Raw genomic sequence first — 24,516 nt, forward strand, 5'->3', positions numbered from 1 at the left:
TTAGGGATCTAGAAAGGAAGTTTTAATTCCCAGCATAACTAGGAAGATGGCAGACTAATGTCTCAAAAAAAACAATCTTCAAGAATTACAGAATCTTGAGGTAGTTATACAGGGAAAATGGGCAGTAAGGAGGGGATTTAGAAATGTCAGGCTTCAGGCATGATGGACTCCTGGATCTTTCATTGTTCCTTTCTTCTGTCAATGATGTTGAATAGCAAGTAGGTGTGTTTTCCGCCTGTGGTCAGCCTGTTCCTGGAGAGAAACTCCTAGAACAAAGTTTTAATTTGTCAAGCTGTAGGGCAGTACACACATAAGCAGAAGCTATAAATCAGGAGAGCATGTGAATTTTTTTAGAGTATGTGCAGAGTAGCAAGTAGTCACATAGAGGAGGGGCTGGGACCATTTAGTAGAACAAGATGGCCTCACTTATGTTCTCTTACAGTACTATTATGCTGATTAATAATAAAACTTAGCTGCTTTGGGGTATGGCTACCTTTAGGACAGAAACAAATTCTTGTCCTTGTGCTTGTCTTTTAGATGGATTGGTCTCTGTGGAAATCCTGAGTGCTAAAACATCCAACAAGACTGATTCTGGTTCTCGTCACCATGGAGATATTACTTCTTGCCAAGCATTTTCAGCGCCTACAATTCCTGGTTCTGTGAGACCATTGCCTAAAGATTACAGACTAGTGACCCCTCAGAATTTCTCCAACTATGAATCCATAAAACAGGACTTCAAACTGGAGATTCCTGAGTATTTCAACTTTGCTAAAGACGTCCTGGACCAATGGACCAATACGGAAAACGTATGGAGCAAGGGCCGCTCAGACTACAGTTTCTCAAGTGGGAGTGACTTTGCCCCCAGGGGACATTTGCAATGTCTGGAGACAACTTTGAGCCATGACTTGGGGGAGAGTGGGTGCTAATGGGTAGAGGCCAGAGATGCTGCTAAGTATCCTATAATGCACAGCACAGTCCCCCACAGCAAAGAATTATGTGACTCAACATGTTAACAGTTCCCTAGTTAAGAAAGCCTGGGTTACCAAAATGTACGATTACAGCTTAATTTTTTTAAAAACAAAAAGGGGTAGAGTGAAAAGTGATTCCAAGAGTCAGAAATGGTAGGAAATGAGGTTTAGATACAGCATTAAGAGAAATATCAAGGGATGCAAGAATTCTAGCCTTTTTGGAAAGAAAAATGATCAGGGTCAATGAGAAATGACATGTGTCAGAAGAAATGACATAGCTCTCAACATCTAGAAATAAGGACCTAGAGTTATTTCCAAATATTCTATGTATGTCCTAATGACCTGTGAATTTTCTTCAGAGGAAATATTTCATTAAGTCACTTGAAATAGAATTTAGCTGCATAACCACCTTTAAATCCATGACTGGTTCGTCTTTCCTCAGGCTGGAAAAGCTTTCTGGTGGATAAGTGGAAATGGAAAAGAATTGAGATGGAGTTTTGAGGAACTGGGATCTTTGTCCAGGAAATTCGCCAACATATTTACAGAAGCCTCTGCTCTGCAAAGGGGAGAACAAGTAATTGTAATTCTGCCCAGCATCCCAGAATGGTGGCTCTCAAATGTAGCCTGTCTGCGAACAGGTTAGTTTGCAATCTGATTCTATTTAAACTAGGATGGGTGGGAGATTTTCCAAAACACCTAAGTAATCGGGAAACATTTATTTGGGTAAATTATTTGAGGAACTGTACACAATATAGTATTATTCTCAGGAACCTTATAAATGTGTTGGAAACATGCCGTATCTTTGGACCTAAACTAGGCGTTGTGTTTCTCAAAATGAAATGGCATTAAGTGAATGCCGATCAACAGTTGCATATCCTCATATCTACTGCTCTTCTCCTCCTATAGGACCCATGGTCATCTGAAACTCAAAGCAGCCACAAACTCAAAGAACCCATCCCAGTTCTTGTTTCATGCCTTCATTCCTCTCATGGTTAATTACCATTTGTCTGGTGCCCTAAGCAAGACTTCTGGACTCCTCCATCCTAATCATCTTGTAAATTTGACCTCCTACATGCCTCCAGAGTCCCTCTTCTCCAATTCCATTGCCATTGCCTGACTTTACCATCTACATCTTTACCTTCTGCATCTTTACATTTCCCCAAAAGTATGTTTAATTCAGGTCTTGCGTATGCCCACACCCCACTCCAATCCACTTCATCCTCCATAGCCAATGTTCTTTCTAGAACACACATTTTATCCTGTCATTTTGCTACCTCACATTATTTAATAACTCCCCGTTGCCTACCAGATAAAGTCTGAGCTTACTTATGTGTGTCATGGAAGGCTCTAGCTATCTTCCCTTCATTGTTCTCATTTCCCCACCCTCTTACTCTGTGCTCCAGCCATATCCAATGGTTTCTTATAAGATTTGTGATCTCTCTCATCTCCTGCCTTTTGTGCACACAGTTTCCTATGCTTGGAAAGTCTTTCCTTCACACCAACCACCTGGACAACTCCTATTAGACTTTCAAGTCTCAGCTCTAACGTCACTTCTCAGGCAACCCCACCCTGATGTCCCAATCCAGGTGCTTTCTATTTGGGCTCCCCAAAGAAACATGTATGTATTTCTGTTTTAACCTGTACTATATTGTCTGGGTGTACTGTTTGCTCATACATCTGTCATTCCCATATGACTATGTAAGCTCCTAAATGGCAATGACAGGTCATTTCTGCACCTCCAATGACTGGCATGTAGTAAATGCTCAGTGAAATATTTGTTGAATAAATTGGTATCCCTGTTGTCATAATAAATCATTATATTAAGTAACATTCTTAATTTATTATAATCATTACTTTCATTTGAGGAGAGTTATATGCTCCAATCTCATGTGTACATATAAATTATATACTAGAGTTGCACAGTCAACTTTTATACAGTTTTTTTTTTTTTAACAAAATGATTGCTTTCTTGAATGCTACTTAAGCTCACTGTCTTAGTAAGAGACTGATTGATTGCCAGGACCAGAAATCCATTCATATTAGTTCAATAAGGAAGGAGAATTATTGAACATCTACTGGAGAATCTCAGAGGAAAAAAAAAAGTACAGAAAGAACAACAGGCCTCTGCAGGGGCACAGGGTCTTCAGCAGGCAGCTTCTATCTTTATTTCTTTTGCTCTGAGGCCACAAGGAACAGGTATATCAGGGTACAGTTTAATCTTGCTACTCTGTGAGTCCTTGTGTCTGGTTATACTGACTTTGCATATCTCTGTTCTGATCTATTTTATGTTGACTTTATAGTTTAGCTCTTGGAAGGCAATCTATTACCCTTATTTCCAAGCTCTCAGAGGGATCTTCCCTCTAGCCCCCAGTGCCAACAACAAACTCTTATATCACATTTTCATTTTCAAACTCTTTTGTGTGTATTATTGGCCAAATCCTATTACAACAGAAATCTCAGTATATAATTATTAAAAAATATTAATTTCCAATGAGTTGGTCCCTTACTTTAAGTAATATCTACCACAAAACACTAGTATAACATCCAATCTCAGTCCACATGTCTTTAGGAAGTTTCTAGGTGGATGTAGTCCCTTTAGTACTATAATAAACATTTGCACATTTTGTCTTTGCAACAGCCTTATGATTATGAAGGGAAAGCCTTGTTTTATAAACAGGGAAGCCAAAACTTTCATAGATAAGGGAAAAAGGAACATTGACTCACCTGCCCAAAGTCACTCAGCAAGTCAGTACTAGAGCCCAATGCACTCGCCAGCATTTCCTAGAATTTTCATAAGATTTCAGAATAGAAACAGTTCTTAAAATCATCTAGTTCATTCTTCTCGTATGAATCACTTGGGGATCTTGGTAAATGCAGATTCTGATCCAATAAGCCTGGGTGGGACCTGAGGGCCTGCATTTCTAACAAGCTCCAGGTGACGTCGATGCTGCTGGCCCATGAGCCACCCTTTGAGTGACAGGGAACTAGTCCTTCCATAAATTTACAGGTGAGGAAAGCAAGGTCCAAACCCAGCAACTTGGCCAAGGTCACACCTTGATTAGAGGAACAGGGAAAACAAGGACCTTGGATCCCAGATGTCCAGCCCAGAGCTCTTTCTAATACTGCACGGGGCTTTCTTTACACGTTTCCCTATCCAGTGTCAGTAGCGTGGATCAATCCCTATGCCCTTATGCAAAACAACAACTGTGAAGCAGAAATGGACATTTTATTTCTGGAAGTTTTTATCTTTTTTTTTTTTATGAAACAAATTTAAATAGAAATCTTCCTCAGAGAGGTCAACCCTGGCCACCCTATCTGAAACAGTGCCCCCCCCCGCCAAAAGTGGTCATTTTCTATCCTTTTAAATAGCACTTATCATCACCTGATATTGTATACGTGCTTAATGTCTGTCTAGAACGTAAGATCCATGAAGGCAGCGACCTCTGTCCATCGCATTCTCTGCAGTATCCTTAGCACTTAGAAGAGTGTCTGCCACATGGTAGGCTCTCAATATATATTTTTAAATGAATGAGTGAATAAACAAATCCATTGTGTTTTTTATATTCAACTAGGACATCAGTCCAGAGCAATACTGGAAGATTTTATTTTTGTATTTAAAGTAACAGTTTTCTCCCTGGCAAGAAACTATGTAATGCTTCCCAGAATGATTAATCTCGACAGGAAATAGTTTTAATAGGTAAGAGTGATCACTGTTAATAGATTATTTTAAAGATATGACATGAATTATCTATTGGCAGAAATTAATTTTCTAAGGGTAATGTCTTTAAATAAAGTGCTTCTTCTGGGCATGAAATACTGGCAGTGGGCTTATTGCTAGAGAGTGCCTTTAAATTATGGAAAAGTGTTACGCCATGGTAGGTTAATTACTTATCCCTTGGTGGAACAATAAGGAGTATCCATGGAGTTAAAGTCTCATACAAATTGCTACATTGCCCTGTTTAGAAAAGGAAGATATTCCAAAGAATTGTATTTTCTCCCTGGTTTTCTGTTTCCTGAAGAACTCCACTGAAGGGGCTTGACCTTTCCAAAATAAAGATGAGTCAGTGCCAAGAGTCTAGGAATGACCAGGCAGAACCTGAGACTCACGGAGGTGAAGTGACTTGTCCAAGGCCAAGCTGTAAGAGTATCTGGCTCCAGGACACACTCTTAACCATTCTACTACACCCTACGGTGGGAATTTACAGCAGGTCGGAGTAGCAGCACAGAAAAGATGAATGCCTCAATCCTTCCCTTTGGAGAGAAACCATAAGACAGTCATGGCCATTATAAGAGACACTGGATGGAAGTGGTTAAGTGTGCAGTTCTAGAGTCAGGTTGCAGGGTTCAGTCCCTACACTGCCACTTCCTGGTGGTGATCTTGGGCAAGTTATTCATACCTTTTGTGTTTGGGGCTTTTGGGTGGGGGTTAAATGAGTTAAAATATGCAGAACACTTAGAATAGGGCCTGGCACTCAAGTACTCAATAAACATTGGTAATATTACTTTTCAATCAAAACCCTCTTCAAGCTGAACACCACGAATGGTCTTCAGATAGAAGGTAATCATCCAGCATTTAACACCCTTTCATGTTAGGTCAAAAGGGTCGTAAATTTGAGATCCCAAGAAAGGCAAACGCAGAATAATGGGAGGAAGACAAGTAGATCCCTTGCCTGGTACATTGACTAACTCATTCTGAGAAATGCAGAATGTACATGAGCTATCTACACTACCCTAACTAACATGATGAAAGAAATCCTTCCTTCTAAACATTGTTTCTTTTCTGCTCCTTTAGGGACAGTTTTAATTCCAGGAACAACTCAGCTGACCCAGAAAGACATCCTCTACAGACTACAATCTTCAAAAGCAAAGTGCATTATTACCAATGAAGTTTTAGCCCCGGCAGTAGATGCTGTTGCATCTAAATGTGAAAATCTGCACTCCAGGCTAATTGTGTCTCAGAACCCCAGAGAAGAGTGGGGGAACCTCAAGGAGATGACGAAGTGAGTAGCCATAGTTGTTGTAGAAGAGCTTCCTCAAAACAATGCAAGTTGAAAAGTCATTCAACCCACAAGTGATCAGAAAAATGAAAATTAAAACAATAGGCAAAGGGAACAATTGATGATTATTGCTGCACTAACAGTGCAAAGCTCTGAGGCATGAAGGAGCTTGGAGTGTTTTCGTAGGTTGGGATTTCCAGGAAGCAGTTGCTGAGAGAGATTAGCTGTGCAAGAAGTGTGTTAAGGAGTTCTCTTGGGATCAACACCTGTGAAGGAGGGGGAAAGATGTGGAATTGGGAAGAAGAAGAAATTTATCTGCCATGTACTCCCCCCAAAACCCTCAGCCAACCCACTGGGACCTGTGGAGTTTGGATAGCCCCTCAAAGTTGTTCCCAGCTAAAGTAAGAGGTCCTGGCGTTTATATGCCCATACTGACCAGTAATTGTTGTGGGCTGTCCCTAGAAGCAGGTGTGACCTTGAACAAGGCAGCTCTCTCCAGCCAAGGCAATCTTTAAAGAGGGCTCTCAGGGGCCGGCCCCATGGCTTAGCGGTTAACTGCGTGTGCTCCGCTACTGGCGGCCTGGGTTCGCATCCCGGGCGCGCACCGACGCACCGCTTCTCCAGCCATGCTGAGGCCGTGTCCCACATACAGCAACTAGCAGTATGTGCAACTATGACATACAACTATCTACTGGGGCTTTGGGAAAAAAAAAATGAGGAGGATTGGCAACAGATGTTAGCTCAGAGCCGGTCTCCCTCAGTAAAAAAAAATGAGGAGGATTAGCACGGATGTTAGCTCAGGGCTGATCTTCCTCACAAAAAAAATAAATTAAAAAAAAAATAAAAAAAGAGAGAGCTCTCAGCACTTGTGGGGATAAGTCCTTCATTCCTGCAGCGGGATCTAGGGGGTGCCTCACAGCATCAACCACAAAGCTGTTATCATTTCCCAGGGAAATTGACTGCTATCAATCCTTCTGTGTAGGCTATATAATTCCCTTGCTGGCAGCAACACTTCTATCAGGTTAAACTAAGAGGAACACTTAATGTTAATGGATGCAAGTACAGAACTGATGTGTACTGATGTTCACACTCTGCTATGGGGTGCTTCCAGGGTCACTTGGAACTCTTGCCAGGCATTGGTTATATCTTAGCTTAAGGTTGACAGCAAATTCGCTCTCTAGAATGAGCATGCTTTGCTCAAGGATTTAGGAGCATGCTTGGAACTCTGAACTTATTCCCACCTTCTCTGAAATAGCTGACATTTATCAAGTTCTTATCAAAGGCCAGGTACTGTTCTAATACAAGCAATGCTATAATTGCAAGAGGAGCTAACATTTACATGGCACTGGTTGTGTGCCAAAAACTGTTCCAAGCACTTCAGATATATTAACTCATTTAAATCTTAGGTATTATAATTATACAGATGAATAAGGTCAAATGCTAGGATCTGGCAGTGTTGGGTTCCAAACCCAGGCAGTCTGGCTTCTGAGCTCGCACTCCTACCTGCTATGTTACTGCTTCCAGTAGTGAAATGTTAGTATAATAACCCTGTCTTAGGTTTCCAAAGCAACCATACCTATGATAGAAGTCATAGGTACAGAGCTATAGGTACTGACTATTTTTAAGGAAGATAATTGAGGAATCATAGACTAAACACTTGGTCTAGCTTTGTTAGTCTTTGAAAACAGCTTTTCTATATTTCTCATGGCCTGGATGTTTCTGATTCATCCAGTCTCAGCCCAGTACTTCCAGATAAACTCTGTGTGCCTCTTAGACACTGGATGTGCAGAGTTGACGCCCTCTCAGCTGTCCTAATGTATGACTGATACAGCAGCCCAGTTATCCTTTGGATCTAAACGTTCTCTTTCTCTTTCACTGCGGCCCTTCCTTCCCTGATGGATGCTGAGATCCTCTTCAGTCTTACTGTTCACTGTATTCAGAACCACGTAGACTCTCTTGTGGGAAATAGAAAAACCATCCTTTCAGGAGTCAGGAAACATTTTCTATAAAAGGGGTCCATAGCAAGTATTTTAGGCTTTGCAGTCTCTGTCACAACTACTCACCACTGCTGTTGTAGCATGAAAACAGCCATAGACAGTATGCAAATGAGTGGGCATGGCTGTGTTCCTTTATTTAGGAAAACAGGAGGCAGGCCAGATTTGGCCCGTGGACTGTAGTTTGCCGACTCCTGCTTTATACCATTACCCAGGACTTCGGTTAACAGACCCATTTAAAAAAAATCACATTTTACGGCATCTACAGTGAAGGGGAAGGGCAGTTCTTCACATATCCATGATTACAAGATCAGAGAATCCTCATTCTGCTGGCAGTATGATAAAATTCTTGAGTTTTTAAAATGCTTCAACCCTTCTTTATCATACAGTAAAAAGCTATGAAACAGCTGTTATAAATGGGCTGTTGATGGCACAGTTTAGTTTGATTCCAGAAAGCACCTAAAAAGATGGAGAGAGAGATGGCTTTTTCCTTGGAATTCAACCTGAGTCACTGGGGCCTGATCCATGAGATGAAGAGGTCCGAGTAGATGGTTTCTCGAATACTTTTCTGTGGTAACGGTCTATGATGCTGTGTTTAACGTGCAGAATCATTGTAGTTTTCCTTCGTAGACATGCCAGTGATAACTACACCTGTGTGAAGACAACACATGATGAGATGATGGCCATTTACTTCACCAGTGGAACAAGTGGACCTCCTAAAATGACCGGACACACCCATAGCAGGTTTGGCTTAGGATTATCTGTAAACGGAAGGTACTTTCACAGAACAGCAGCTTGAAGTGTCAAAACTGCCAAGGTGATGATCCATTTATGGGTCTTTTAAATTTGTTTTCCTGTATATTTCAGGGCTATTCTTTGTTTCCCCAGGTTCTGGCTGGATTTGACACATTCAGATGTGATGTGGAATATCTCAGACACAGGTTGCGCAAAGTCTGCATGGAGTAGTGTTTTTTTCTCCATGGATCCAGGGAGCATGTGTATTTGCACATTATCTGCTGGGTTTTGAGCCAACTTCCATCTTGGAAGTAAGGCAGAGCACAAGAGATCAACATTTAGAAATGCATTAGCAGTGTCACTGACAGGACTGGTGAATAAAGTAACTTGCACAAGTCAGCATAGACAACATGATTTAAGATATGTCACATCCAGAAAGTCAATTATCCTGAAAAGATACACAGAGGAAAGGTGTGAGTGCATTTATGTTAGAATAAACAGGGTTGAAGTGATGTTGTGCCTACCATAGACGTTTAGGTACTTGTTAAAGTTGTCATAAGACTGAGAGTTTACCTCTAAATTGCAGACACTTTCTAAGTTTCCCATCACAGTCTTCTGTTCATCGCCAACTGCATACCCAATGCTTGTACAGAGTGATATGAACAGGTAAGAAAGCTTGGTAAATAGGCACCTAGTGGGGGAGGGGAGAGGAAGAGGAAGCTATAAAGTAAAAGGTCTTTCTGCCTAAAACATAGCTCCAAACTGGTAGGTATGGGATTAAACAATCTCTCCTCCTCTTTCTCCTTCTTGCTTACATTCTGTAAATGATAACCACTACATCCAGGGCAGGCTCCCCCAAGCAAAGAGAGGAAAGGGAGGGTTCAGCCCTGTGTATACCTCTGAGCCCAGTGGTTTTGGGTAAGAAAGTGTTTAATCTTTTGGATGATGACTATTACCTGAGCTGAGAAAGTAGAGAAATTGCCCCTATTTGGAACCTATCCCAGCAACTAGGAAAAAGGATGAATGTCTTTTGTTCTATTACTGGTTCCATTTGAAAGGGTGGATTGGTAAATATTTTTAAATTGATTTTTTAAAATTTTTGAATAGGAAGTAGTTCATATGATATAAATTTCAATAGCTATATAAGAATATATAGTGAAAAGTCTTCCTCCAAACCTTTCCTCAGTCTCTATTCTCCCTCTCCCTGAAATCTACGCACACAAAAGCCAATATGCTTATATTCTCCCCTGCTCTCTTATAAACATAAATGGAAATACTATATGCTGTGTTTCCTTCATCCACAGATGAAGAACTGTGTGTTCTTCATCTTCCTTTTTTTGCCTAAATATACACCCTGGAACTGTGCTGTCCCATATGGTAATAACTAGCCACATGCAGTTATTTAAATTTAAGTTTTAATTAAAGTTAAAATTCAGTTCCTCAGTGGCAGTAGCCATGTTTCAAGTGCTCAATAGCCACACAGGACTATAAGATATTGTAGTGGATAGTGCAGATTATAGAACACTTCTGTTGTTGCAGAAAGTTCTGTTGGACAGCAGGGTCCAGGAGCTTCCTCATTCTTTTTTATAGCTGTATAGTATTCCACTGCATGAATATTCCATAGTTTATCCAGACAATTGGTAAACTTTTAATTGCTGATTTAAAATGTTATTATGTGATAACTTCCCTAAGGATGGCATGGCTGTTTTTTGCAACAAGTCATGCTCCCCACCCCTCCAAGAAAACTAAAGTCAGAAAAGAAAAAGAAAAACTGGTGTTTGGGGAGTCATTTTATGATGTTAGAATGATTCATTTGGGCCGGCCCTGTGGCTTAGTGGTTAGGTGCACGCGCTCCGCTGCTGGCGGCCTGGGTTCGGATCCTGGGTGCGCACCGACGCACCGCTTCTCCGGCCGTGCTGAGGCCGCGTCCCACGTACAGCAACTAGAAGGATGTGCAGCTATGACCTACAACTATCTACTGGAGCTTTGGGGGGGAAAAATAAATAAAATAAAATCTAAAAAAAAAAAAAAGAATGATTCATTTATTTTGTGTTGGAGAGGGGAGTAAGGAAGAAACTACAACACATTTTATATTGAAATTTCATTAGCAATCATCCTAACTTCCATTTCTCTCCATTTTTCCTCCTAAATTTAACTTGTTATCTGTTTCTGAGACGCTATAAGTTCATAAGCTTAAAGCACTGTGTGAGTGGCGGGGAACCAATCAACTCTAAGTGACTGAACAATGGAGAAACAGGACAGGTCTGGATATCTACGAAGGATATGGACAGACTGAAACGGTACATGGACCTCACTGAACAGACAGGGCTGGCCTTGATTTAGTTGGATGAATAAAACCAAAGTGTTTATTATGACCTTATGATTGTTTGAGGGATAGGGAGGAAGTGGAGTGGTTAGAAGAATAATTTAAAAAAAAAGATGGAGGGAAGCTGATTACAAAAAAGCTCTGTAACAGTTGTTTAAAGTTGTTTAAATACCCATTCATTGAGGAAAACCACTATATAACTGATTGGGATGAGGGCACTAAAATATATTTTAAGTGAAAACATGCTAGATCTACAGAAAGAGTGATTTCCCCTTCTGTAATAGGGAACTTTCTTAGTCAGGGCTGCCTCAAAAATGGAAAATGTTGAATTCTTTGTTACTTGAAATATTATGAATTTGCTGGACAACTCTTTGGTAAGCATACTCTTAAAAGAGTTATTTAAAGAGCTCATAGAAATGAGAAGAATTTCTAGAGGTAATGAATGAAATAATAACAAAAGTGGTTATTTTGTAAGGAAAGAGAGGGGTGAGATGGAGCAGATAAGGGAAAAATGAAAGAAATTTTTCGCGGTGTGTCTTTTTGTAATGCTTCAATTTATAAACCATGAGAATGTAGCACCTGGTCAAAAATTAAAATATGAAAAATAAAATAAAACCAAAAATTGACATACGTATTAAGTAGAAATTGCATATCATGCCAATATGAATAAAAATGTTTTCATAAATATGGTATTTTAGTAATTATAAATTTACTAAGTATTATAAGTTTATTATATATATTTGCTTAGTGTCTATCTCTACACTCCATGAGAGCAGAGAATTTGTTTTACTTTGAGCCTGGTTCATAGTAAGTTCTCAGTAAATATTTGTTGAATGAATGCAGAGTGATGAATGAATGAATTTTAAGTTACTTGTAATGTTACTCCACTCTTTCTTCTTCTTAACTAGGTGCTAATCTGTGGAAATTTTAAGGGAATGAAAATGAAGCCTGGTTCAATGGGAAAGCCTTCTCCTGCTTTTGATGTTAAGCTTTGCACATTCCCTTCCAGGAGAATATTTAACAACCCAATCTGTTTACCTACCCCACTTCTACCCTCCCCATACTCTTAGTTTTGGTGATGATTTCATGTTACTTCCATGGTATCTTAACTTCCATGTAAAGATGGAAATATGTTAGAAACGTTAGTTTATTGGTCTCCATTTTTTTGCAAAGCAGTTGCTTGTGCAAAGCAGTTCTAGGCATTTTGCAAATATTAATCCATTTAATTCCCAGATGGAACCTATGAGATACATAGTAATATAAGAACCATTTCACAGATGAGGCACAGAGAGGTAAGGACTTCACCAGAGGTCACACAGCTAGTAGCTTCTAGCATTAGGATTCAATTCCAAGCAATCTGGTTCCAGTATCCCCACTCTTAACCACAACACCACCCTGCCACTTCTGTTGAGGGAGGTCAAGACCTCCTGAAGTGGTCAAGTAGGCCAAAAGAGGCTAAACGTGCAGTGGCTGCAGCATTCTCCCTCTCTTTCCTCAGCCTCACCTGGCCATTTCCTGGCTCTCCATAACCACTGCCATTACCACCACCTGATCCCTAGGGGGCATCCTATCATCCCATCCGCAAGCTTTGTACAGGGTTAGAATTGTTCTCAGATCAACCCAGCCAGAGCTAGGTATAAACAAAGGAACTTGCACTAACAGTGAGAGAAAACCATAGCAACAAAAACACAAAATGGATGAGTTTACGGAATGAAGAGCTCAGAACCAAACTTAAATGCGAATTAGTTGTAGATTAGATCAATGTTTCCCAAGCTTATCTGATCATAAAAATCACATGGCCTCTTGTTAAAAATACTGACTCGCAGCCCGTTCTCTAGAGAGTCTGATTCAACAGATTTGGGGTGGGACCCTGAAATCTATGTTTTAGACAAGCACTTTAGGTAATTCTTATGATTAGATAAGTTTGAGAAAGTTTAGATGAGAATGACTGCTGATGTCACTGTTTATTGAATAAACCAGATCTGGGCTCTTGTCCTAACTTTAACTTTGCTATGAGAACCTGTCTAAAGAGAGGATTGCCGAGTGGTTCAGGCCTGGCTCTGCTCTTCACTAGCTGAGTGTCTTTGGGTAAGTTGTTGAAGCCTCAGTTTCCTGATTTGTAAAATGGGGGCTAGGGTGACCAACTTTCCCCAGTTTGCCTGGGACTTACCTGGTTTTAGCACTGAAAGTCACACATCCCAGAGGCACTCTCCTGCCTCAGTCCTGGACAAACTGAGAAGGTTGGTAATCCTAACAACAGAACTGATTTTATAGGTTTCTTGTGAGGATTAAATGAGGTAACATCTCTAAAGAGCATAGCAAAGTGCTTGGTGTACAATAAAAGTCTGAAAGATAGGTGCCGTTATTATTATTCACCTCTCCCTCTCACTCCCTGCCTTTGAAAACCTCTTCTAAGAAGAGATGGTAGGGAAGCCCTGGTTACAGTCTGTTAATAGACTTAACAATAGTTCACTGGTTTACAGGCTGCCTTAGGTTGGAGACAGATATATTGATAATTAAGCATTATCATGTCTGCATTACAAGCAATCAAGTTGGCCTTTCACACAGCTGTGTTCCTTTCTTCCCTCTTAGTGACAGCTCCCAACATGCATTGCTGTGACGGTCTCACAGGTGCAGCTGTACTCACAGTGATCCCAACCGCGATGTACCACCGGTTCCCTGCTAATTCGAGCCCAGTGGTTTTCCAGAGCAATTATAATTCAATGCGAAGGGGTGTGGCCAAGAGGAAAACAGTGCTCTGCCATACATCCCCAATCAGCATCACTACCTTCATTTCTTTTCCCAATTTTTTTATTGTGGTAAAATACACATAACATAAAATTTACCATCTTGACCACTTTCTTTTTGCCGAGGAAGATTTGCCCTGAGCTAACATCTGTTGCCAATCTTCCTCTTTTTTGCTTGAGGAAGATTCGCCCTGAGCTAAGATCTGTGTCAATCTTCCTCTATTTTGTATTTTGTGGGTCACCACCACAGCATGGCTGCCAATGAGTGTTGTAGGTTCTGCGTCTGGGAACCAAACCCTGGCCACTGAAGTGGAGCACGCTGAACTTAACCACTAGGCCGTGGGGCCGGCCCCCCATCTTGACCATTTTTAAGTGCACAAATAAGTGGTATTAAATACATTCATAATGTTGTGCAACCATCTCCAGTATCTATATCCATAACTCTTATCATTTTGAAAAATTGAAACTCTGTATCCCTTAAACAATAACTCCCAATTCCCCAATCCTCCCAGCCCTGGCAACCACCATTCTACTTTCTGTCTCTGTGATTTTGACTGTTCTAAATACCTACTATAAGTGGAATCATACAGTATTTGTCTTTTTGTGACTGGCTTATTACACTTAGCATAACGTCCTCATGGTTCATCCATGTTGTTGCATGTGTCAGAATTTCTCTCCTTTTTAAGGCTGAATAATATTCCATTGTATGGATATAACACATTTTGCTTATCCACTCATCTGTTGATGGAGGCTTGGGTTTCTTCCACAGTTTAGCTATTGTGAATGATGCTGTGATGAACTTGGGTGTACAAATATCTCTTGGAGACCATACTTTTAATTCTTTGGGGTATATACCCAAAAGTGGAATTGCTGGATCATATGGTAATTCTATTTTTAATCTTCTGAGGAACTGCCAAACTGTTTTCCACAGTGGCTAGACCATTTTACATTCCCACCAACAGTGCACAAGGGTTCCAGTTTCTTCACGTCCCCGCCAATACTTATTTTCTATTTTTTTCATGGTAGCCATCCTCATGGGTGTGAGGTGGTATCTCACTGTAGTTTTGATTTGCATTTCCCTAATGCAGCTACCTTCATTTTTAACTCTTCCCCAAGGGCTCTTGTTACTGGGCCTCTTGTTACCTGGCTAACAGCATCTGCAATGATATTCTGGCATCTGGGAATGTGCTCCTACCAGCTCGATTTCAGATTTTGCAACTTCAAAGCCCAAAGCTCATAATTTTCATGTTTAAACGTTTTAAGATCCCTTGAACAATGAGGAACATGATTCTCTCCAAAGATAGGACATTTTATCTTTTTCCCATCTATTGAAGAATAGTCTGTGATAAGTATTTGGAGCTCTTAAAATAGCTCCTTTCCATCAATAATTCCTTGATACTGGAGCCACATATTTCTTTAGATGACTGGGCAGGTATTTATATTTTTTATTTGCAAGAATTGAAAATTAAGGTTTTACATTTAGAATTCCTTTGCCTTTCAAGTTTATCATTAAGGACATAAGCCCTTTTACCTCTGGAAAGTGGCCGATAAGTATTATACCCTTATTTTCCACAGAAGTCACGTCTCAGGTTTGAAGGTTCTTGGTGGATGTATATAAAAGCAGAGTAGAGTGTTCATATTTAGAAAGAGCTAAGAGTTATTTAGAGTAAAATATGGTATGTAACATAAACAATCAACCTGAGAAATGTAATTTGGATTTTTAAAAATTGAATTGAACTCCTGGAGAGATTCCAGAGAGAAGTGTAATGATGAAAAGTATAGGATCTGGAGTATGACTGCTGAGACTTGAATTCCTGCTCAATCATGTACTGTCTCACTTAAACTCTCTGCACCTCAGTTTCCTCATATGGAAAATGAGCCTAATAATAGTTCTAACCAGATAGCACTGTTGTAAGGACTAAAGAAGGTGTGAAGTACTTAGAGCTGTAGCATTTATTACTTGGAATGCAGTAAGTGTCTAATAAATGCTAGCTACTATTAGGCACTTCAGGGAACCATGAGGATTGGGAGAGGGTGAGAGAGCAAGGCTTTGGCTTACCCACCACTGTCTCAGCAAGAGAACATTCCCCTTTTCCTGCTGACTTCTGTTTGGCTTCCCAAGTGAGGTTTTGTTTGTTCCACAGTAAAAGTTAGAAAAATACTAATGAAATATTGATTTGAGAGGAAAAGACAATCAAGATATATTGCTAAATGATAAAAGCAGGATGTAAAACAGTATGTTATAAAGTGATCCCATTTTTTCCTATTGTCTCAAAAGATGTCACCAAAATGTGATTATTGCTAAATGGTAGAATTACAGAAAATTTTTATTTTCTTTCACATTTTGCTAACCTGCATTTTATATTTTACAGTAAGAATTTAAATAAATACATTTGTCTTAGGAATTTAAAGTATACTAAAAATTTTTTGACGTCTGCATTCCTGAAGGGCAACAGAACAAAATAAAACATGCAAAGTAAAGATTTAAGATTTGGCATTACATAAAAATTCTCTTAAATAAATTGTTCTGTTTTATCCTAGATTTTAGATGTAAATGGCAATGTTCTACCTCCTGGACAAGAAGGAGATATTGGCATTCAATTCTACCTACCCGACCATTTGGCCTTTTTACTCATTATGTAGTAAGAGACTTATGAAACAACCTCTTACCTTCTATTTCTCTCTCAAAAGTGCTTGGTAACTATCCCTACTTGCCACAAAACACACCTGGGTACTTGGCCTTTTCTGAGAGATTCATTGTCCTGCCTAGTAATCCCTCAGACAGGGAATTGAAGAAACCCCCAAATGCTTACTAGAGAAGGGCACGCTGGTCCCCGAGGCTAGATCACAGCTCCAGGCCCAAGAAGGCAAGAGGAAAGGAGCCCTAGAAAGAAGACAGCCCTCTTAATATCCATTGATCCTCTCCACTATAAAACAGGATCCAATCATTTTCCTGAAATCTGATTAGGAGTCTCCCTTCTTGGGAGGAGTGAGAGGGAGAGAGAATGGGGCAGTGAGATGAAGTACATTTCTTTCTCTAGAGGCCTTCCAAGCTCTTTACTGTTTGCAAACATATTTTCATCTCTAACCATAGCATAGAAATCAGAGCAAATTTTACATCAATATAATCAATAGTCCAGGTTTTACTTGCCAGCGAATTTTACATAATGTAACAATGCTTCATTTTTCTCCCTGCCAAAGTGACAGGACCAATTCTCTGTATTTGTGTAAAACAAAGCAAAATACAAAAAGAAAAAAAGCTATTCATTGAATGATTAAGTGTTGGTGCTTTCTTTTGACTCTGAGTATTGACTTCTCTCTTTTCCTACCAGTGTTAGATATTGACCAATTAGCAAAAGACTTATTTAGCCTACTCCTCTGAGCTGTGAGCTCCAGCAATATTTATTTTGTGATCCATCTAAGAAAATCCTCAGGATGGAAGCATGCCTAGTCTTTGGAACTGTAGTTTACCTTTCTTATATTGGGCTGGCTCAGTGCTGGAATTTCATCCTCATTTCACACACTGGCTCCCCTTCAGTCTACGGCTTCTCAAAGGAACCAAACTTTTCTTTTTCCTTGAACATTTAAAAATCCAACAGAAGAGTCACATTCACAGTAATCTTAACAAAATGCTATTTGTTTCACAGGATAATCCTACAAAAACAGCTTCAACTCTACGAGGCAATTTCTATATCACTGGGGACAGGGGCTATATGGATGAAGATGGGTATTTCTGGTTTGTGGCAAGATCGGATGATATCATATTATCCTCTGGGTAATTTTCTTTTTCGTCTGTGCATATGTCTATGTTAACTGATCATCATTTTCCTGGAGTGAACCTGCTGCTCCTGTTTATAAATTCCTGCCATATGTTTCATTTCCCAGCTACCGAATTGGACCATTTGAAGTAGAAAGTGCCCTGGCTGAGCATCCTGCGGTAGCAGAGTCAGCTGTTGTCAGCAGCCCAGACCCCATCAGAGGAGAGGTAAAAAGAATGGATTCACCTCCGCTTTATAACTTGTTGGCATTCTAACACACACTTCTAAGCAATAGTTCATTGAAACAGAATTACCCAAATGATTCATTCACTAACTATGCAAGTCAGATAGAGAGTTATTAATAAATATGCAAGTCAGATAGAAATATGCTAGTCAGAAAGAAGTGCTATAGAATAAGTCTAAAAAATGTAGCTATAAAGAATTTGAGGGGCCAGCCCTGTGGCCTAGTAGTTAAGTTCCGCGTGCTCTGCTTCGGCAGCCTGGGTTCAGTTCCTGGGTGCAGACCTACACCACTTGTCGGCAGCCATGCTGTGGCGCCGACCCACATACAAAATAGAGGAAGGTTGGCACAGATGTTAGCTCTAGGAGAATGTTCCTCAGCGAAAAATAAGGAAACTAAAGAATGAATGAATTTGCATCCTTTCCGTGGAGAGCTGGGGGAAAGATGGTGTGAATGCCAACAACCCAGGCTCACACCAGGAGAGGGTGCCAGAGATTAGCTAGATAGGATCAAGTTCTTACCCAGAAAGTCTGGAAACCCACATGGTCCTGGTGTAGCTGAGGAGGATAGGCTGGCATCAGAAAACAGGGGTGTGAGCCCGGGCAGAGACAGGAACTGAGGCAACCAGAAGCAGGATGGGTGGGTAGATAAGTAGAGGATTAAGGAAATAAAATTAGCCATGAATAAGACAGGAGTCCTGAAATCTCCTCCTGTTGTGGCTGCTCACATGGTAGTTTGGGTTTAAAGTTTCCATGCCACTGTTTAGGCCCCCTTTGCCAGGCAGGGCCTCCAATATTCCAGGTAGACGAGAGCAGGGAACAGATTCAGTGATTATTGAAGTTTGTCCCTTCACTCTGAACTCCACTAGTAGGGTTTCATGAGTCTCAGCTCCTCCTGCACCTCTCCCCTAGCATCAGGCATCCTTAGATTTATCCACCTAGACAGGTGCTTACTTGCTGGCTGAGCTTTTATGACCAGGGTTGGCTTGGCAGTCACCTGATACCCAGAGTATAATACATAATGGGTTATGGTCCCCCAACAGCTCTGGGGTCTTGGTGTAGGGCTTGGATTAGCCAAGTGAGGCGAAAAGTTTGACCAGTTCAGTTCCCCAACTTTAGTGAGCTGCAACATTTCCTGGCAGATGTGGGTGGGTGTCCCCAGTGAGGTATCCATGCACAAAGTGGCCATGTGCTCCACACCACAGGCAGCTCCTCTCTTTCTGGGAGCAGGCCTATCCCAGCTGGGTTGGGTCTTTCTTCAGGCTAGGTCCTGCCAGGCCTATGATTGAGCAGCAAGTTCCAGGAGAATTGATCAAAAACAGATAAAATGAAGACTTTAGGACAATATCCAAAACAGGGGTCATTTTTATCTACTTACCATTGTTTTGCAACTTATTTCATGCATTTTCACACTATTGCCTGTTTTGCAATGTTTTAGCTTTAAAACTTCCTAACACTATTAGCTAATCATAACTACTTTGAGATTTTTCATGAATATTTATTTTTTTTCTCAGGTAAACTGTTCAAAACTAAGGGGTTTAAAATGAGTATTTCCCTAATTCAATTTCTGTATTGATCATTTTTGTGTCCCCTCACTTGGTTTTTACATTTTAATATTTTTTAGGAATTTCACATAGCTACTTTCCTTTAAAAACTTATTTTCAGCCAATGACTAAATATACCTAGTTAGCTATATTTTCACAATTTTTAAAAATATGTGCTTGCTACAAGCCTTCTTTAAAAGACAAAACTTCCAATAAGGATAAAGGAATGGATGACTTTTGTTGTTGTTGTTGTTACTTCTGACAAGAACATTTAGATTTTAAATACTATTTTAACACTGGAATGTGAAATAAAGGGCTGAGAATATTTGTCTAGGTCACTGGGTTCCTAAATTTTTTGGATCACACAGTTCTTTGGAATTTGAAGGCCATCAGGCACTACTGGACTTATGCAATGATGGAAATGTTCTGTATTTGCGTTGTCCAATACAGCAGCCACAGTGTCTATCAAGCGCTTGAGATGTGGCTAGTGCAACTGAGGAAATCTTATTTTATTTCATTTTAGTTCATTTAAATTTAAATAGCCACATGTGACTTGTGACTACTATATTGACTAGCACAACCATAGACTCTTCTCATAAAAATGCAAAATTTTGCATAGAATTTCAGAGAAACTTTGAAGCCCACTTGGGGATTTTAGGTTAAAAAAATCTTGTGCTTACACTACTACTACAATAATACCTAAAGTTTTTGATGGCTTAGTATGTTCCAGGTGTTGGTGTAAGCTCTATGCCTCCCTTAACTTATTTCATCCCTACAACCTCTTTTTACAGAGAAGGAAACTGAGGCACAGAGAGGTGTCCTAATTTACTCAAGATTATACAATGAAGTGTGACTCGAACCCAGGTTGTCTGACTTCAGAGTTCATGCTCTTAATCATGTTCGCTTATTCCTTGTTAATTTATCACTTTCTGTAATGGTTTATAAAGACCTTCATAACAATAAAGTAGACTTTATCCAAGGTGTAGAAATCATACCTCAATATGCAAACCAGTAATTACAAACATTAGTTCTTAAAATAATTCGCCTTTGAATGATTCATTATATCAAGGATAAAATTTTTAAAAATTCACAAAAATGTTGATAAAACAGTAGAGCAGGTGAAAATGCAAATAAATTTTATAAAATGTCAAAAAATGGATAGGATTAAATCTGTATATGCATATAAATACACACACACACACACACACACACACCAGGTTGCACAACTGCCCTATGGTACATGTAAATTAGAAAGGTTCAAGGGGATTGGTAAAGACAAAAATTAACAATTGCTCATAAAATGTTATAAAACTGCTCACTGGCAAACAATGATCAATATGTGAAAAATTTATCACTGTAAGTCTTCATTTCTCACTGACTGGTTGTTCTGAGTGATTTATTGTTTCAAACAATTCATTTTCAATCAAATATTTATTCCCAGACCAAGGTGGATAAGTAATGTCGCCAGCTTATCTTCATGCTGAATACATGAATCCATGAATTCAATAAGATCTCAGCCTCTTAAGTGCAGAGTATTTCATCATAAAAGTTGCAGGAGATGTCCCGGAACTGCCTACAAGGAAGCATCATTCCATGGCAAACCCTGGGCTCGTAATCTGGATTTGGTGGTGAATACTAGTTGACTCACCTAGAGTGCTGCCTCTAGAAGAGGCAATGAATGGCAGTGTTGGCAGTGCCCCAGGAGAGAACATTCATAATTCCAATATACTCCTGAAGGGGGCGACACGTGAGGGATGTCCTTCTGTTTTCTCCATTAAAGGTCCAAAAACTCTAGCAGGATTTTCCAAAACATTTCAAGGAAGGGTAAACTTGGGGGAAGAGGATTTGTGAGCATAAAGTGATAAAGTGATGGCTGTCTCCTGCCAGTTAGAGAGCAAGAGCTGCCACCACCTCTGCTCTTGTTCCTCAGAGCCAGGTAAGTGGGTCAGAGCAATAGCAAAGTGGCTGTTGGAATCTTCACAGCCTTGCATCAACAGAAGTGTCTCTGGAATAGAGCACAGAGCCTCAATGAACGGTTCTCATCAACAAGGATATGGCAAACCCAGTATAAATACTGTTTATAAGGGCCACACTGACAGTAGGACCTACAAGCTAGGCTGGATCAGCCTGGGTTGTTACACAAGAGACTGTGCTTAGTGTACTGCCAAGTTTCCAAAAGGACACTTTTTTGAAGGAGATAAAAGATGAGGCAAGAAGTCAAGAACAGAGATATTCAGACATAGGTCAGAAAGTAGAGCTCAAGATGTAGTTAGATGAGAAGGTTCAAGTGTAGATCATAAACGAAGCAGTGGTCAGAAGCTCTCTTGTATTAGACACAGAACAGGAGGTATGTGAGTTAACTGGCTGGTTCAAGAGCACAGAGGCGGGATCAAACCCTATTAAACCTTCTGGCCCACCTACCAGGCACTTAGATTCCCAGTTAAAGAAATCAAACAAGACACGGTAAAACATAAAAATACACAACTCATCTTTCTGGTGTTTCAAATATTTATTTTAGATAGTAAAGGCTTTTATTGTTCTGAACGCCGACTACAAGTCACGCGATCAAGAACAACTGCAAAAAGAGATTCAGGAGCATGTAAAAAAAAACTACAGCACCCTACAAATATCCCCGAAAGGTAGGTATTCTAATTCTGCTGAACATTTGCTTAGTGTTCTGAAAATTCCAGCTGGTTATTTTTTCCATTTTAATGAACATTCTTCTCAAACATGCTACACCAAATGTTCCAAACTGAACTAAGCACATGGATAAGAATCAGAATCTTTGGGGCCGGCCCTGTGGCATAGCGGTTAAGTGCGTGCGCTCCGCTGCTGGTGGCCCGGGTTCGGATCCCAGGCGTGAACCGACGCACCACTTGTCAGGCCATGCTGTGGCGGCGTCCCACATAAAGAGGAGAAAGATCGGCGGGATGTTAGCTCAGGGCTAGTCTTCCTCAGCAAAAAGAGGAGGATTAGCATGGATGTTAGCTCAGAGCTGATCTTCCTCAAAAAAACAAAAAAAAAAGGATTCAGAATTTTTGAGATTAAAATGAAACTCTTAATCTGTCGGGTCATTGGCTCACCAGGCTTGTCGTAAATACTAAATATCAAGAAAAGTCTCCTCAACAATACCCCTCTGCCTTTTTGGTTGTTACTAAAAACCCATTCCAATGGGTGTCCTCATCTTTCATCTAGAGTTCATAATGGAACTGCTATATAATTGACTTTATCGACCCCGAATAGCTAAAGGAATCCTGAGAAAAAAAGAACAAAGCTGGAGGTATCACACTCCCTGATTTCAAAATATACTACAAAGCTATAGTAACCAAAACAGCATGGTACTGGCACAAAAACAGACACACAGATCAATGGAATAGAATCGAAAGCCCAGAAATAAACCCACACATCTATGGACAGCTAATCTTTGACAAAGGAGCCAACATACAATGAGGAAAAGAAAGTCTCTTCAACAAATGGTGTTGGGAAAACTGGATAGCCACATGCAAAAAAATGAAAGTAGACCCTTACCTTACACCATGCACAAAAATTAACTCCAAATGGATTAAAGACTTGAATGTAAGACCTGAAACTATGAAACTTCTAGAAGAAAACATAGGCAGTTCGCTCTTCGACATCGGTCTTAGCAACATCTTTTCAAACACCATGTCTGACCGGGCAAGAGAAACAATAGAAAAAATAAACAAATGGGACTACATGAAACTAAAAAGCTTCTGCACAGCAAAGGAAACCGTCAACAAAACGAAAAGACAACCTAACAATTGGGAGAAGATATTTGCAAACCATACATCTGATAAGGGCTTAATCTCCAAAATATATAAAGAACTCATGCATCTCAACAACAAAAAAACTACCAACCCAATTAAAAAATGGGCAAAAGACCTGAACAGACATTTCTCCAAAGAAGATATACAGATGGCCAACAGACACATGAAAAGATGTTCAAAATCACTAACTATCAGGGAAATGCAAATCAAAACTACAATGAGATATCACCTCACGCCCGTCAGAATGGCTATAATTAACAAGACAGGAAACAATATGTGTTGGAGAGGATGTGGAGAAAAGGGAACTCTCATACACTGCTGGTGGGAGTGCAAACTGGTGCAGCCACTATGGAAAACAGTATGGAGACTCCTCAAAAAATCAAGGATAGGTCTACCATATGATCCAGCTATTCCACTGCTGGGTATTTATCCAAAGAACTTGAAAACACCAATTTGCAAAGGTACATGCACCCCTGTGTTCATTGCAGCATTATTCACAATAGCCAAGACTTGGAAGCAACCTAAGTGCCCATCACGGGACGAATGGATAAAGAAGCTGTGGTATATATACACAATGGAATACTACTCAGCCATAAGAAACGATGAAATCCAGCCATTTGTGACAACATGGATGGACATTGAGGGTATAATGCAAAGTGAAATAAGTCAGAGGGAGAAGGTCAAATACCGTATGATTTCCTTCATTAAGTAGTAGATAATAACAACAATAAACAAACACATAGAGACAGAGATTGGATTGGTGGTTACCAGAGGGGAAGGGGGGAGGGAGGAGGGTGAAAGGGATAATTCGACACATGTGTGTGGTGATGGGTTGTAATTAGTATTTTGGTGGTGAACATGATGTAGTCCATGCAGAAATAGAAGTACAATGATGTACACCTGAAATTTTTACAATGTTATAAACCAATGTTACTGCAATAAACAAAAAATTAAAAAAAAAATAATTGACTTTATCTAAAGATAAAAACTTCTGGGCTAATTTTCTTCCCTTGATCCCAACAGGTAGAATTTATTCAATTCTGCCAAAGACTATCAGTGGGAAGATAAAAAGAAATGAACTGAGAAAGCAAGAATGGGAAACAATTTAAATCCATTCCATTAATTATCACATCTATAAAACAAACTCTGTAGAAACCACAAGATAATGGAATTGTGATAAAAAATGTGATAGTATGCTTATAAACTATTGATTTAAAATATCTTCTGGTTATAATGTCAGAGGCTGAATTTTGAAAGAAAATATTTAATCAGTTCCTCTGCTTTAGCGTCAATTTTCCTATAATTTGGTAATATAAAAAGAATATCATCAACTGCTGAGGAATTTTTAAACATATAGTATAGAAGCAATTTATGAACCAAATCTATTGGTTTTCAAATCTTAGTTGAATAATTCTTCTGATA

The 24,516-nt window shown here is 39.8% G+C and overlaps 1 pseudogene; it reads left to right on the forward strand.

The window, feature by feature from the left end:
- The first annotated feature begins 594 nt into the window (after positions 1–594).
- LOC131422963 (acyl-coenzyme A synthetase ACSM3, mitochondrial-like) lies at positions 595–24,203 on the forward strand (annotated as a pseudogene).
- The last annotated feature ends 313 nt before the right edge of the window (positions 24,204–24,516 follow it).

The sequence above is a fragment of the Diceros bicornis genome, chromosome 26, assembly GCF_020826845.1.
Source record: "Diceros bicornis minor isolate mBicDic1 chromosome 26, mDicBic1.mat.cur, whole genome shotgun sequence".
Lineage (NCBI taxonomy): Eukaryota > Metazoa > Chordata > Mammalia > Perissodactyla > Rhinocerotidae > Diceros > Diceros bicornis.